At 38.8% G+C, this 18,170-nt stretch overlaps 1 protein-coding gene across 2 annotated transcripts in view; it reads right to left on the bottom strand.

Annotated features, from left to right (window-relative positions):
• Tph2 (tryptophan hydroxylase 2) overlaps window positions 1–18,170 on the bottom strand; it is a 104,255-nt gene that overhangs the window by 18,944 nt on the left and 67,141 nt on the right. The window lies entirely within an intron of this gene.

Here is an 18,170-nt window from a genome sequence, read left to right as displayed (position 1 = left end):
GAAGGGAAGGGAAGGGAAGGGAAGGGAAGGGAAGGGAAGGGAAGGGAAGGGAAGGGAAGGAGGCTTCTTCCTCCAACTCGTGAACTAATGTTAATACATTCAATTAACATCGGTGCCATCTAAGCAACTGGTTCACCAAAGTCTCTGTCCCAATATATCAATCATCTCCATAACACACAGCTCATCTTCATAAGTCACAGTGGCCATGTGGCAGCCTAATAACAAACCTTCACTGTTTGACTGTCCTAGAGTATAAGTCTAAAATTCCCCAGATGGCCAAAAAAGACCTTCCGTTCTGCCCTGCTTTCTCTGGGTACTAACAACAACTTCTTAACCTCCTTCCTAGTATGGCCTTGGAGAACTGGTAACAGATTTTGCTCTCTTTTTTTCTGGGCCTTTGCATCTGTGTTTTCTCCTTCTGGAATGTTCTTGCCTAATTCCTACTGGTCTCCCAGACTAGATGGCCCTCCTGGCCTGCCTGATTTATCACTTATGGATTCAGACTGAAGTCACCAGTCTTACTAACCTCTCTACTCCACCAGACACAGAGATGCTCAAAGTCTAGTTTCTTGTGTTATTGTTTAATGCCTGTCCTGTCCCCTGCCTGACAGGTAGCAGGTGCTCAACAAATACGGAAGGAATAAAGTAGATGTTTACCTAGAAGAGTTTCCCAAGGGGCATGCCAACAGAATTGAATGCCAGCCTGGATCAGTAATTATTAAGCCTAAGCAATTTTTCCAATATTATACACTTTGAAAAGAGGAAAAATCCTCTATGGAGCCATCCAATCAGTTTTTCACTTACAGGTTCAGGTCTGAGCCCTGTGAGGGAGCACTAGCTTTCTCACTGCAGCCAAGCTTTGCATATTGTAGGCTTTCAGAAGCATGGATGGAGGCTAATTGGCAGGTATCTCTCTTCTAGAAGCTCAGCAGCCTTGTGGTTAAGTGGCTTCTGGCCTCATTATAAGCAGTAACTCTGAAAACTCATTGATTCTGACATCTGGATCCTCATCCGAAAATATCAGGGGGAAAGTTTTTCAGTTGCTGTTTCCAAAGGTTGTAGCCAACTGAAGCCTAGCCAGGAAAACTGCAAACTGTGCTTGGTCAGGGTATGGAAGAGGTTGTGATGTGATAGATTCAAGCACCACAGCACCTCTCAGCCCAAACTACTCAGAATTAGTGGCTAAGAGGAATTTCTATCAGCCTTAACACCCAGACTTCACTTAGCAGAGGATGCCACATGGGGTGAGAAAGACAGTTGCTATTTCGTCTGGGAGATGAATCTATATGGTGTCCATCCATCCAATTCTGTTTTCCACAAAATTCATGGCTCTTTTAAAGGCATATGATGAATACAAATAAGCTTTCTCTTTATGCTTTCCAGACATGCAAGTATTTTGAGTTTCACAAATCAAAAGTTGGTTTTATATTCAACAGGATTGCTTCTTGGACCCCAGATGCAGTGCACGCGTCCCAATATAACATCTCCATAACACATAACAGAAAGATTCACAGAATATGGCTCTTCTTTTAAAGCAATCCCATCTTTTCCCCAACAACCCTTTGCTGAACCTACTATACAACTAGCTATTTAGAAATGGCTAAAGTTTATCAAGAACACACACACACACACACACACACACATACACACACATCATTTTTATACAAGTTCCTGGATCAGCATTTCACCTATATAGGTTCTCAATCTGCATTACCCAGAAGACCTGTTTTAAGCAAATGCTATATGTACAGAAGTGCTCAAGAACTTTTTTTTATTATTGTGAGAATACTGTACAGGAGTTACAATTACATGGGCAAGATAACAAGTATATTTCTTATCAAGCATTGTTGCCTCCTCTTTGTTTCCCCTTCCCAACCCTTCCCATACTCCCCCTCCCCTCACCTGATTCTCCCCCAAACCCCCACCAAAGTTGTAAAGTTCGTTTTTTGACATAACGACTTGTACATCTCCTTGTAGTATTCAAATGTATTTTTTTGTTTTTTTTCCCTTTCATGCAATTGTTTCTAACATATTTATAAGATGATTTCTATGTTGCTTTGTATGTCCCTCCCCCACGGTATAACATACCCTGCTTTCACTGTATTTGATGTTGGTATAATTTGTGGAGGGGAAGGGCAAAAACAAATCATTTAACTAGGAATATAGGTGGACCCATTGCTCAAGAACTTTTCTAAGCAGTTCTGGGCTCCTTGAACAAGAAGGAAAAGGGATGACCATCTTTTCCTTCATTCATCCTTGGGCATATCCCCAGACGTCTGCATCAAATCACACATTCTCCCCAAATGTGGTGATTTGAAAGGTCATCTCTCCAACGTTAGTATGAAAAATGAGATTTGTACTGACTTCCATGTAGCTCTGGGTAGTCACCTTTGCCTTTATTTTTTCCCCTGCATTACTAAAGGCAACACCTTTCTAGACATTAAAGCTAAAGGCCTTATACTTGCTCACTGAGTTCTTTCCAGACAAGACCAGGAATCCTGGAAGATGGTTATATATCTGAAAACTGAAAGGCATGTTTTAGCAGGGAGAGTCATCCTTGCTTGCTTCATTGCACAGAGCCGTCTTCTATTTTAAGTTGTTATTAATGGAGTCATGTTTCTTTTCTAGTCACTAACCATCACCACTGCCATCATCATCTGTCACACACAGAGTTGACACCCACCATCCATATTGCATAAATGGGGCTGAAAAGATATACTTGTGAATCAGGGTGCCTATCGCATGAGGATCTATAGACATCTGAAACTCTAGACAGCATTTGAGCTCCATTGAGATCCTGCATCTCTAATAATAATTAGTGTCAGTTACTGAAGCCTACACTCCACTAGACATGGTATTAGGGGCTTCACATCATATTCACAACAGCACTGAGAGGCAGACACTATGAGGACATTATAATATATGAGCTTGAGCAACTGGCTTTGAGTTGGGAGATCAAGGTTCAATGGCAGGCGTGGGTATTAACTCAATCTTTGGAAAGTTATTGAACCACTCTGACTTTTGAGTTCTTTGTAAAACAGAATTACAATAACTACCACTTACTGGGTTCTTACTATGTACCACTGCTAAATCCCGCCATAGGGCATGTGAGACTTCTGCTGAAGAGGGACAATTAAGCTAGTTTGGAAGCATGTGTATCTGACCCCATACATCTGTGCAGGCAATTTATTTTAAGTAATTTGCACCATGCCACACTCTTCTTTCTCTGTTCCCAAAGCAACTACAAATTGTTAAGACTCTAGAACTGAGGTTCCTAGCAGTTCTATTTGTTTTCCTTAGATGTAGCCATCCTTCCACGGTTTTGACCTCCAACTTCTTTGGGACTCCTGGATCCACTGAATAGCACAGCACAGGACTGTTGGGAACCAGCAAGGTGTACTCACTATAAACCAGTCCTAAAAGAAAGCCAAGTCCTCTGAATTTTATTGGGGTAAACAGTACTGCAATGAACACAGCTCAAGAGAGCCCTGACTATAATAAATGAGACTAGGCTGGAAATACAATATACCATTTTCACAGTAAAAAGTGAGATAACAATGCACAAACTAAATTTTACATAGCATTACCTTAAAGGACAGCAATATATACTTACATTGGATTGTGTATAAAATTAATTCTAGAAAGTGATCATTCACAAGATACTAAAGAATAGCATGACCTGACATATTTCTAATGGCTTATGTCAAGCTATTTTGCCAATCTTCCTCTCTGGCGCTGGCGACCAAGAACAGGTATAAATGATCCTAGAAGGATAAGCCCTCCATTGGCCTACACCTAAGTCAGTAGAGATAGGAAGGCCAATGACTGATTATTGAAAATTAAGGATCATAAACACCATCTAATGGCACAATAATAACTCAGCTCTCACCCACTGTCCACTGTATATAGGCTGACTGCCAGGAGGTTGATCTTGTTAAAAGAAACTAAGAATGAGAAATGTATCTGTCATATCCTTTTATATGTAAATGTAGGCAATTTATTTTAAGTAAGATACAGGCATATACATCTATATACATTGAATATATTCAGATATATATATTCAGTGAATATATAATATCTATTAGATGGATGGATAGATAGATAGATAGAAAGATAGAAAAAACAGCTTCTTCTGGTTTACTAGAATACTTTTTCAAAGAAGCAGATTCCAATGTCCCTCTTCTCACTCATTCTTTCCTTGACTTTGTCATTGAAAAATTATTGCATTTGTTTTCCCTTACTCATTACCTTGCTGATGTAATTGTAACCCCTCTGTATGGTATTTTCACAATTAAAAAAAAGTAAATAGAGGGGCTGTGAAGGTGTCTCAGTGGTAGAGCGCTTGCCTTGCATGCCTGAGGCCCTGGGTTCAATTCCTCAGCACCACATAAGCAAAAAGAAAAAAGCCAGAAGTGGCGCTGTGGCTCAAGTGGTAGAGGGCTAGCCTTGAGCTGAAGAGCTGAGGGACAGCGCCCAGGCCCAGAGTTCAGGCCCCATGACCAGACCCAAAAAAAAAAGAAAAAGTAAATAGAAAATAAGGTAGGAATTTTTAGTTCAAAAAATGTGTTGTACTCATAAACTGACATGTTGAATTGAAACCCCTTTGCACAACTAAAGATAATAAAAAAGTAAAATTCCAAAAAAAGAAAAATTACTGCATTTTAATTAAATGTTTTTTAAAAAAGAAAGGAATATTAATCCACAAAAAGAAAAGAAGAAAGCCTTTTCATGAGCACTAAATGTTTTAATGTGTCTAAAGGAAGTGATTTTGAGGGACTCCTCTTGTTTTATTACAGGTAACTTAAGCCTTGTTGTTGGACATCACCGTAAGACTCCTGTGTGCAAACATGGAGACAAATCCCAAATGCATCAAAACTAGAGCAAACAAGCTTTTTTGGAACGCTTCCAGTAGCTTCTTGGCATACTTTTATGTGAATGCAGTCCCTCACAGTCAAAATGCAAACACCTGGCTCAAGTTATCAAAAGCTTGAGCCCAAGAGGAGGAGCTGCCAAGATCCACAACCTCAAATTTATTGCTTTGTTTAGTTATTAAAGGAGGGCTACATGTATCAATGAGCAGCATCACTCCTAATCTGCTTGAGAAGTTTAGTCAGGAATTCATATTTCATGGGCTTTCTCTGGCACAAATAATATTTTCTCATTTATTTTCCCAAGCTGTTTCCTGCAACTTGCCTTTTTCTCTGTTCACTCAGCAGAGGTGTGCTATTAAGTCAAGGAAGGCCTCCTCCATCTCCAGAGAGCAGCTTGACATCTTTTAGGAGAGGCCTTCCTTCTATTATTTATACATAAAACACTTTACATTGCAAAGTAGCATGCTATCTCCAGCTAAAACCCTTTTATAAAATAAACTGCATCGTCTGCATTTCCAAAAGGCAAGTGTAAGATGCTGAAAGTTAGAGAATTACCCAAGGTCACATAGAAAAACAGAAACTCTCTCCAGGGGCCTTTCCTGTATACCAGTACTTACTGATACAGCCACCAAGATGTATAAGAGTAGAATCGTGTAGAATACACTAGCTGGCAGTTTTTGAACACTTAGCACTGTGCTAAGCAGCTTCCCAAAGCTTTCTCTCATTGACTTCACAATAGCTCTATAAAATTAGATAGTATTATCAGCCTCATTTTACGGATGATGAAAATAGGGGCAAGAGGAGTTTAAGTAACTTGTCCAAAGTTACTGGCAGCAAAGATTCCTTCCTTGGCCAAACTCTAGTCAGCTTCCTCTGGGCCTTGCCTTTGGAGCCTCCATTCATCTCTGCATTGACCAATTTTAGTGAAAATCTGCTGGGTTTCTTTAACCAGAACTTATCACCTTTGAGACGGAGTATCTGATCCAGCTCCCCATCTCTCACCGCCCTCTAGTGATTTCTCGAATCTTGACCTACCCTTGGGATGAGTCCTATTAGACCACTTTAATCAGAATCCCTGATGTTTCCCTTAGAAAATCTCCATGCACAAAGTTTATAGCTAGCAAGAACAATAGAAAGCCCATGGTTTGGGAGAAGATCTTCACTAGCCATACAACAGTCAAGGGTCTCATATCTAAAATATACCTGGAACTCAAAAAATTAAATCCCCCAACAACAAATCCTCATAAATAAGTGGGCTAAAGACTTAAAGAGAAACTTCTCTGAAGAGGAAAGAAGGATGGCCAACAGACACATGAAGAAATGCTCAACCTCCCTAGTCATAAAAGAAATGCAAATCAAAACAACATTGAGATACCACCTCACCCCAGTTAGAATGGCTATAATCAAGAACTTTAATAACAACAGATGCTGGAGGGGATGTGGACAGAAGGGAACATTACTGCATTGTTGATGGGAGTGTAAACTTGTTCAACCACTTTGGAAAGCATTATGGAGGTTCCCCAAAAGACTCTACATAGAGCTCCCCTATGACCTAGTAACCCCACTTTGGGGCATTTACCCAAATGATCACAAACAAGACCATACTAAAGCTACCAGCACAACTATGTTTATTGCAACATTATTTACCATAGCAAAGATATGTAACCAACCCAGATGCTTCTCAGTAGATGAATGGATCCAGAAAATGCGGTATATATACACAATGGAATTCTATGCCTCCATCAGAAAGAATGACATTGCCCCAGTTGTTAGGAAATAGAAAGACTTGAAAAAAATTATATTAAGTGAAGTAAGCCAGGCCCAAAGAAACATAGCTCCCATGGTTTCCCTTATTTGCAATTACTAGTATATGTCTGAGTCAAGCAGAAAAGGTCAGATAAGTTGATGTTAGGCGAAATGAACCCCAAGATAAGGATTCAAATGGTTTTTTTTCTTTCATGAGATTGTTTCTAACATATTTATAAGATGATTTTTTGTTGCTTTTTATGTCCCTCCCCCACAGTATAACCCCTGATTTCACTGTATTTGATGTTGGTATACTTTATGGAGGGGAAGGGAAAAAACAAATTGTTTTAATAGGGATACAGGTGGACCCATTGCAACAATGAGATGTACAAGACGTTATGTCAAAAGACAAACTTTACAACTTTGGGGGGGGGGAGGGAATGGGAAAGGATGGGAAGGGGAAACAAAGGAGGAGGCAACAATGTTTGATAAGAAATGTACTCGTTTATCTTGCCCATGTATTTGTAATTTCTCTGTACGGTATTTTCACAATAAGAATGTATTAAAAAAAAAGAAATTCTCCATGCACTGACCATCCTGCTCCCTGGCTTCAACATGCCTGCTTTTCATTGTTATGTTAGGAGTTGAGACCCATCTCTTGCCTTTATTTCAAGACCACTTTGTGATGTTCTTTCCTACTAGAGCCATGATACTGCTGAATCAAATCTGCCTCACCATTGTTTAAGAAGCATCATAAATAATTTTTGCTTTGATAAGGCAATAAGTGACAGAAACCCAGAATGACCCACAGCACTGCTGAATTCATCTCCTCACTTGCAGGTCCCAAAGGAACATCGGCTCAGGACAGTTCACTCTACTTTACAGACGCCTCATGGTTAATATGTATTCTAGCTCCCCTCTTCTTCCTTCATACTTGCAGAAGACATCTCTAAGCAAGGGCAATGAGGAAACTTGAGAATCCTTTGCTCCTAGCAGATGCCTAGGACCTCATCCCAAAAGAGAACAATAGGAGTTGTAAATGTTGATGAGAATGGATGTAAGTAACACTTGCTAATAGAGACAAGGCAAATGTAAGATATAAGGACTGAGGCAATTGTGTGTGTGTGTGTGTGTGTGTGTGTGTGTGTGTGTGTGTAAACCAAATACTTATTTAAAATAATCTTTCTTAAATTTTTTTCTGCCGTAGGTTTTTGTTGTTGTTGTTCTGCATGTGCTATTAGGAATTGAACCCAGGATCTCATACATGCTAGACAAGCCCTGGACTACTTGAGTCACACGAAAGCAAACCAAAGCTGATTGTGTTTCCTAAAGCCCTTTGTAACTTAGCTGAGTGAAAAGTCATAAACCCCTTATTTCTAGAGTACTTCCAATTTGCTCTTTCTTCTGTGGATATAAAAGATACAGTCTTTCCTGACAGGTCAAGTGTTTGAAAAATAGATGAATACCTCGTTCCTTGTTCCAATGTCAGGACTCCCTTTTCCTAAGCTCCTATTTGATATTTAATGACTGTTCAGAAAAACTCAGAGGCTATATGCCAAAATGCTAACAGTGGTCATGGCTGCTGTGATTTAACAAATAGCCTTTCTTTTCTTTTCCCCTTTTATCCATTTTTTTGAATTTTCTCTATAATGAATACGTGTCACTTTTGCAATAAGAAAGAAAAACAACGGTTTTAGTGAAGACTTTCCAATAGTAGCATCCCTAAGTCACTCAGGTACGGCCTCCTCTCTATTGCTGAGAGAATGATTTTTTTATGGACATTATAGAGGACAGAGTTTCAGACCCTGGAAAGAATGATGAGCCCCCCTCCCTGGGTGATTTATTCCTCCCAATCCTCACAGCACCTCTTCCTTACACCTAGTCCGGATTTATGTGCTCAAATGACAGCATTTCCATTTTCTGGAAGATCTGTTCCCAGCATGAAATCACACCCCCCCCAAAAAAAATCTCAGAGATGCCCATCTTTACAGTGACAAGCATATAAAATTCTAAGCAAATTGCAATATTTCTAAGAAGCAAGCAAAACAAAAAGATTTTTAATCATGTGTGTTCCATCTCATATCGTGTTTCTTATTGCACTACCATTCTTTGTGGTGGCTCATAATGTACAGTAATACACTTTACATCTACTAAATGTATTCTGGATTTTTATATCACAGTTCAGAAGAATGGCTTTGGAAATCCTTTTGACTCCTTTATTTGAAAACTACATTTGTGGAATGGGGTAATTAAATTCCTATAGTTTGATATCACATTACCTCTGCTATTGTAGCTCAGGAGAAAAAAAAACTCCCAACCATCTTCTTTATGCTTTTACTAGAAATGGAATTACACTACAGATATTTCTGTTAATACAAGTTAAGATTCTGAGAGCCTATCCCATTGTAGTTAAACCACAAAACACTTTCTTTGGTACATCTTTATGGAAATTAAAATGACTGCAGAAGTCTTCTGTGCTTGACAAATGCATTCAAGTTTGCTTTGAAAAGAAAAAGTAAGAAGGCTTCATTGTCAAGACTTTTAAATCACAGAAGAACTGGATAATTTGGGTGCTTGAAATGACAGGAGAATTCTTTAACCAGCAACAAAGCTCCTTTGGCAGTTAGGATTTTTTAGGCAACAATGAGATAACGTGCCAGCACACCCAAATGTGATGCAGATCGCCTCATGAAAGATATGGCAAATTTGGGTGGTTGAAGAAGACAGCCATCTTAAAGATCTTTCCCATACGTGAAAGCCTAAATTGTTTCTTTGTGTCTACCTCAAGTACAAGTAAGTTTAGGACACACTCAAGCCCAATAATTGCCCTAGTCATTTTATATACTGCTGATGGAGCTCATTTATAGTTATATTTTATATCATAATTGACCCCATATTTGTGCACATGGGTAAATAAATGTGTATCCTTTTTCTCCTGTTAATGTGTCACCACTTTATTTCAGCAGACTTAGATACTGAACCTTCAGAAGTAAAGCTCAACTTCCCTAATCTTCCAACAGCCATCCCAAAAAACATCCCCATCAACAAGGTCTGAGAGGCCCTAGCTAGACTAATTCTATTGTGTGGATAGAATGAAGTGGGTACAGAGAAGGGTAGGCTAAGCACTCACTCATCACTCGAAGAATGAAGAATTTTACCAAAGTAGCTGTTTTGATAAGTTTCCAGGTACCTAAAATAGATTTGTTTTGTTTTCTTTTTACTCTCTTCTGTAGTCATATACTGGCTTTCTAAAGCCCCTAAGATAGTTACTAATGACAAAGAAAGATTTGAGTATCAAAATGTACAACTATTCTAGATTGCAAATAAATTTCTTTCTAAACAGAGTGGGCAATGTAGAGCTATTTTTAAAATTCCAAACAACCATGGCACTCTCATTATAATATAAATAGAGGGCAAAAGCTCATAATGACAGCAACAAATATTGTAACATATACAAAAGGATGGAACAAGACAGCCTTGGATACAGTATTAAATGTTCTTAGAAGGGAATTAGTCAGAAGGAAATGTGGCCTCGGAGCTTCTAATAGAAACAGACGAAAGAAGGAGGGCAGTGGAAACAACGAAAATGTATAAAAGCTAAGCCCTTTGGAGCTAAAGGATTTGAACAATCTTTGCAAGATTCTATATAAACAGTAGATATGCAAGTGAAAGTAATGAGTTAGAATAGATATTATTAACTTTTAATTAAGATACTCTTGTAAATAACACACAAAGTGATCATCTACCCAAACATCTCAATTAGGGATGTATAAAAGTGCATTCCTTCCAGCCCTTGTCTGTCTCCAGTGATCCAGTCTAACTAGTTCAAAGACTCTACATGGAATAAACAAGCCTGGGGCTTATTTCAAGCTTTCTGTAAAGATACTAACGTGGTCATTTTTAATGTCATCTATATTCAAAAAGAACTACAGCTGGGCTTTTATAGCCACGTAGGTAAAGACAAGACAGGCAAGGAAATAGGCTAATGCCCTTGACAAATAGGAAAATATGAGTAAGCAATTCGTAAACTAATATTACCTTCACAATCATACTTCTAAGGTAGATTATAGTTGATTACTAGTATATAGGAGGTTACATCTGGACCTTCAACCACAATTTATGGCCATCAAAAGCACCAGCCTATGAAAATCATTTTACCTGAAACAAAATCCTGTTTTGTTAATTTCCTGGCAATTCTTTCCTGCAAAACAAAGGGAGGGAGGAAGGGGTAGAATCAGGGAAGGAAAAAAGAAGAAAGGCATGTAAGGAGGGAGGGAGAAGAAAGAAATAGAAGCAGGAAAGCAAGAGAAGAGGAGAGGGAAGGAGGGAGGAAGGATAACATTTTAGCTGATTATTTGATCTCTGCTCAATGATTCTACCCTTTCAAAACATAATCTAGATTGTATCTCCTAAAATGGTCTTTGGAACATTAAAAGCTTGGGGTTGCTCATATACCGTCCTTACAAAAAGACCTGCCATATAATCTATTTCATTAAATCTCAATTTCATATTTTAACATTTCCAAAATGAAATTTCACCTAACAGTGTTAAATTTTACTAAATATTTTCCCCTAAAAAAAGGCTACTATTAAACTACTGGTATGTTTTATACTCCATGGTATCTCAGAATGGAAGAAATGGGTAGTTGTAGAAAAGTAACTGTATTATCAATTTTGGAGATTCACTCCAAAATTCACTTACTAAAGGTTCTGAAAAATCATACAATTTAAAAGAAAGGTTGTAATTTAACCCAGTGTTTCCCAAATATATTTATGCCCATGAATGCCTTCTTTTACAGAACTCATGATGCCATCTCATAAAGCTAACGTTCTGGAAACACATCTAAGGAAAACTGCTTATTCTTTCATTGCCCTTAGCCAACACTCTCTGCATTATTGAGACCCAGTAACATAATTCCTTCGATCACAAAACTGAAGGTAAACATGTTTTGGGGTCAGCAGAACTGAAAGGAGGCTCTAAAACTCTCTGTAGAGGGAAAATTCCAACTGGGCCAGAGGTTGATTCATTCTGCTAGGGAAACATCTGTGGTGTATTCATACTGATTGCTTTCTCCTACAGATGATGCACAGCTTTGTCTTTTGCAAATGCCTTTATGATATGAGGAATGAATAGACTGAATTGAAGCCATCTGCATCACAGGGTGGGATGCACCCTTGATGAAAGATGCCTTTCTACTTTTTCTCCTATTTTGCAGAAGGGGAATCCATAGATTCTTAGGACTAGTTCCTAAGTTTTACTTGATCAATGAATTTCTCTTCATACATTCTTATACAAATGAGTAAATTATCTTAGAAGAGGGAAGAGACTTATAACAAATACACAAAACAGCACCAATGATCTGGCTCTCACAAATGCAAGGGGCCCTTTTTAAGCCTTCCATGACTAACTCATAAATAAACTTATTTTACACTAGACAGTGGTTATCTGCTGATACCTTGCAATATAGTTTTTAGAATAAAGATACCCAAACCAGACTGGGAAGGTAGCTCAGTGGTAGAGTGCCTGCCTTGCATGCATTAGGCCCTGGGTTCCTCAGCACCACATAAGCAGAAAAAGCCGGAAGTGGCGTTGTGGCTCAAGTGGTAGAGCACTAGCCTTGAGCTGAAGAACTGAGGGACAGCGCCCAGGCCCAGAGTTCAGGCCCTACAAGCGACAAAAAAAAAAAGATACCCAAACTATGGAAATGAGGTTGCAAGATTATTGAATACTTTTTGAAAAATAAATTAGAGCTTTTTCTAAGAGGCCCACCTCTCTAAAACGTCCCTCCTTCTGCTCATCACCTGTTTCTTGTCAGAAAATGTTGACTGAATCTCAGGCCCACTTCCAGATCTTCTGCATTAGAATCTTCATCTTAACAAAATCTCCAGTGTACTTATGTTTTTACATATATTTATAGTATCTGCATATTATAAATATACAAAATATAGGTATTATAAATATTATAAATATATAAATTTTAACTATTTATATATTATTGTCTTTAAAGCACTGATCTTGGGGAATATAATCTACTCACACTTTTGATTTACTATTGATGCTGTAAAGTTAAAAATTAACTTATAAAGCTTGGAAAATGGCAAAGTATTTTCTTCCACTAGACATACAAATGATTTTAAAAGATAACCTCAATGTTACAATTTTATTGTCTACTGGAATATAAGCCATTTTGTATCTAATCCCAGGGTTCTCTGTTTAAGTGACTCTATATTCTCTGTTTCTCAATTTCTCCTTGAGCTGCATTTACTATCCTACATTTCCTTCATTGGTGAATTAAATAAATCTTTGACACATGCACAGGGCACATGTATAAGTGATATTTACAATGGTTTAAATTTACAATTCAAAGAAAATCATCTTTCAACTACAATAAAATACTTATCTCTAGTGAAGACTAAAAAGGCCATCTTTACTTAAAACAAATATTCCATAGCCTAGCAAATACTAATTGAGAACACACAAGGTGATATAAAGGTGAATCTAGCACAGTCTTGTCCCTAAAAGAGGTTAAGGTGAAATCTAACTGCAGACGCAAGAACTGGTGATTGAGGGCTTATACTTCTGTTTCTGCTTATAGATGGGATTTATGGCCCAAGAATCTTGTGTCTTAATTCTTCCATTGAAATGTATTTTTTTATTTTTTTATTGTAAAGGTGATATACAGACCATTAGGAGGTCTTTCAGCACAATATATATTCCCTAATTCCCCAAAGGCTTTAATACTCATTATTATATTACATCAGGCTGTTCACATGTTTGCTACCTACCTGGCCACTGAAAACATTTAGGTTTAGAGCCCTAATATACACACGAATCTATTAAATGCACTTGAGCCAGCACTACCATGGGAAATGCCTGGTCTCAAAATTATGACACACTCTAAGCAGCCCTTATTGGAAATATTTTTGCATATCTATCATGCACAGACCTTGGACAGCTATGAGGAGTATGAAAAGAATGTAGTTGCCAAAAACAGGGGCTTATTCCTTATCCACCACAGGGAAAATTATTTATGTGAATAACAATACATTGGAAATATATTTTCCAAGCACCCTCATCAATTTCTTTCCATACAAAAGAGTCTCATTTAAATGGTTCTCAGGGCACAGAAACCATTGCCCACATAAAACAGCAAAGATAGCTTCCTCAAAACTGAGCATTATTAAAATGTCAAAGTAAATATCATGTAGAATACAACAAGGAGATATAGTAGCTACAGGCAATATAGCCTGGTCCCTCACAAAATCATACCCAGAAGTCCAAAACATCATTGGAAAAAAACAAATATGGCTGTGTCAATAAGTCCTAGTGGAAATGGTTGACAGTACATCATAAAAAGTTAACTATCTGCTTTCATGAGACATGACTCCATTTTTATAAGTGTTTAAATTCACTAATCAAGGCAAAATAGGCACAATGCAAACAGAATCGTTAATAAGTCACACCTAGAAAAATACAGCCCATCTGCATAAATAGAAATTTGCATAGTTTTCTATTTGTTCTCTCTATGAATTGTTCTCATTTGGGGCAATTTGTATCTTATCTTCCTCTAATACTTCTTCAGGGGACTTAATACAAACAAGTTTGAAGAAGCCACCTAATAATACCTCTATTTGTCATCTGGACTAGCCAACCATCATTCCCCCAGACAGAAAGGCTTAAACTATTAATCAGTTAGTCTTTGAAAGTGAGTCCTTAAATTTGCCCTCTCATTTTGGGGTACAGCTCAAGGGTAATTAATATGCATCCTTCCAACAGGCTATTTATTCAAAGGTTTACTTTGAAAATTGCCCAGTTGGAATTCGGAGTTTTTTCAAGACCACTTTGTGACATTTTCCTCTCAATCTGTTTTAAACTGAAGGTTTCCACATGGCTCTGGATATCACCCACAGTTTTACTATCATTTCAGGAAAAGCTGCCCTTGCCTGCTCCCACTGTGAGCTAGCTCCTTCCAAACTCTCCACATCGACAGAAAATTCTTTCCAGATTTCTCTTCAGCTTGTCAAACACTCTTCAAATAAGTGGCCAGTCTACAAACTTAGAAAGAAGGCTTGTGAGAAGTAGAAAGTCAACCAGGTGCCAGGAGAAGTAGAAAGTCAGAGGAAGAAAAAAAAGAAAAGAAAGTCAGAGGAAGTTGTAATGGTGGCTCAAGCAGCATCAAGAAAAAAGAGCATGAGGGATCACACAAACACACATGCACACACATTCTCTGCTGCATTTCCAAGAGACTCAAAATCTTTTATGTTAAAGGCATTTACAAGTTTACACTCGTGTGTGTGTGTGTGTGTGTGTGTGTGTGTGTGTGTGTGTACCCAGAACCATTTCTGGACCTTGAACTCAGGGTCACCGTGCTACCCCTTAGCTTTTTTGCTAAAGGCTAGTGCTCTACCAGTTGAATCACATTTCTACTTATAGCTTTTTGGTGAGTAATTGGAGATAAGAGTCTCAAAGACTTTTCTGCCCAAACTGGCTTTGAACCACTACCCTCACATCTCAGCTTCCTGAAGAGCTGGGATTACAGGCATAAACCACCAGTACCTGGTTCACTGTATATTTTTTTGTTCTAGCCTTGGGGCTTGAACTCAGGACCTGGATGATGTCCTGAGCATTTTTGCTCAAAACTAGCACTCTACCACTTGAGCCACAGCTCACTTCCAGCATTTTGGTAATTAATTGGAGATAAAAAGTCTTGTAGACTTTTCTGCCAGGCTGGCTTTGGAATGCCATCCTCAGATCTCAGCCTCCTGAGTAGCTAGGATTACAGGCGTGAGCCACCAGACCCAACTTCACATTATCTTTTTTTTAACTATCAAAGGCACCGCACTATTGCAGGCAGGTTGTCTCTGTGGTGCATACACCCCTGCCCTCCCATCACCAATCATTTCCTATAGAAAGAGAAGACAGTCTCTTCTGGCTCCTGCTCCCACTTCTCTAACACTGATCACAGAACTTACACATGCTGAGCAGACTGGCCTTAAATCCACCTATCCTATATACTTGCTTGTGTACATGAAAATCAAATGATACTGACACTGGGTTTTCTGTATTTCAGTGTACCAGCTAGTTAGTTCCTTAAAGTAGATGCTACGTATTTGCTTTTTCCTATCTCTGCTCCATGGTACCTAAAATGTACTAGTCACCTAGTATCAACTAACCTGAATTGGCTTTTTAAAGGAAGTCGGTATACTTCAGGGGGAATAGGCATTGATAAAAGAGGGGAAAGAAGCATAAGTAAAGGTTTAATGAGCTATAACAGATAGAAGTGGTTTTGGATGTTGGCGCAAAGGCAATCTAAGGCAGATATTGAAATCACATTAAGAAATACATGTGCCTAAAGAAAACTTACCCTAAAAGTTTGCTGGCCCTTGTAACACAAATTTCAAAGTACAAGTATTAGGGTTTTTTATCTTAACAACTGCAAAAGTAAAAGGAAAGAATGGCTCTCCAAGGATGTCTATGGTCTAATCCCCAGAAACGACGAAAATGTTACATTGGCAGATGTTAGCTAGGATATAAATCTTAAGCTAGGAAGAAGACCTTGAATGGACCAACTGGGCTCAATCTCATCACATATCTCCTCAGAAGCAAAAGACCTTTTCCAGCCATAGTCAGTGAAAATGTTACAACAGAATAAAGGTCAAAGTGATACAATGCTGTTAGCTTTCAAGATAAAGGAAGGAAGCCATGATCAAAGAATGTATACAGCCTCTATAAGCTAGAAAAAGGAAGGAAACAGTGTCCTTTCTGAACCTCCAGAAGGGATCCTAGCCTTGCCAAACCACAGAAGTGTCATATTATGACCGAAAATGGCCCCTCTCCCCTTCCCCACTTGGCTGACTTTTCCTATCTTTTGAGATTCAGCACAAATTTTCTCTCCTCTGAAAAAAATCATTTTATTCATATCTTCTAAAATTTCTGTAATGCTAGCCACTCAGGAGGCTGAGATTTGAGGGTCATGGTTCAAAGTCAGCCCAATCAGGAAAGTCCTAGAGATGCTTATCTCCAATTAAACACCAGAAAACTGAAAGTGCCACTGTAGCTCAAAGTGGTAGAGCTCTAACTTTGAGCAAAAGAGCTCAGGGACAAGTGTCTAGGCCCTGAGTTCAAGCCTCACAACAGAACAAAGACTAAAAACTAAAAAATAACCTGAGAATAAACCTGCCTTCATGTTATTTCTTTTAAGAAAGAGTAAGAGAGGGCTGGGAAGGTGGCTCAGTGGTAGAGCACTTGCCTTGCATGCCTGAGGCCCTGGGTTCGATTCCTCAGCACCACATAAGCAAAATGAAAAAAGCCGGAAGTGGTGCTATGGCTCAAGTGGTAGAGGGCTAGCCTTGAGCTGAAGAGCTGAGGGACAGCACCCAGGCCCAGAGTTCAAAACCCCACGACCGGACCCCCCCCCAAAAAAAAGAAAAAGAAAGAGTAAGAGAACCTGGTGTGCTGGTACAAATTTGTGATTCCACCACTTGGAAGTTAATGCCATGAGTATTGAGAGTTCAAGACCAACCTGGGCTACATATAAAACCTCTGCCTAGAAGAGAAAAGAGAAGGATGAGGAAACAGATGAGGAGGAAGAAGGGTAGGAAAAGGAGTACTCAGTGAGGTCCAACCATATGAATATCCATAAACTCTATTCTATGGATGGATGGAGACAGAGTTAAGAGTATGAGAGAAAGAGAGTTCATAGAATAGCAGAGAGGCCTGAGGAGATAAGGCCCTCCCGCCAATAGTAACATGACTGAGCCATCTCAGAACCAGACTCCCAAACCTTCAGATAAAGATGCAGTCAAATCTTGACTTCCACCTCATAACAGTCTCTGAGCCAGAATCACACAGCTAAGCTACTTTCAAATTCCTAACTATAAAACCTATGGAGGCCAAGCACTGTTAATCCGAGCTACTCAGGACTCTGAGATCTGAGGATCACGGTTCAAAGCCAGCCCAGGTAGGAAAGTTCATGACTCTTATCTCCAATTAACCACCAGAAAACCAGAAATGGTGCTGTGGCTCCAGTGGTAGAGCACTCGCAACACACACACACAAAACACACACACACACACACCTATGGAGATAGGATTTGAGCCACTAAGCTTTGAAATCATTCATTTTACAATAACAAATAACCCATACTCATATAAGATGCAAACCCCTACAGGAGAAGTTACAAATTGGAAGTCAGGATCCAGACTTAGGCTACAAATACATTCTCCTCACCTCATAATAGTAGGTATTTTTAATAATCCAAAATTTAAGAAGTATCAGATTTCATTTAGAGATGTAGATTGCCATGCTTTCTCACAATTTTGGGAGATCTGCCAATGCAAAGCCATGCACCGCTCCAACAACCATCAATGAAGCTGAGGACCAGCTTCCCACTACACCCAAGGCCACCAAAGTCCCATCTCCTTGTACATCCCCAGGCTGATACAAATGGTCATTGTTACTTGCATAGTGTTTGTACCACTATTTCCTTTATAGGAAATATCTCAAAGTATCCATGTCTCTATCAAACATAGAAAGTAGAAGAAACACCAAACT

Source organism: Dipodomys ordii, unplaced genomic scaffold, assembly GCF_000151885.1.
Source record: "Dipodomys ordii isolate 6190 unplaced genomic scaffold, Dord_2.0 Scaffold3, whole genome shotgun sequence".
Taxonomy (NCBI): Eukaryota; Metazoa; Chordata; class Mammalia; order Rodentia; family Heteromyidae; genus Dipodomys; species Dipodomys ordii.
This window is presented reverse-complemented; position numbering and strand designations above follow the sequence as displayed.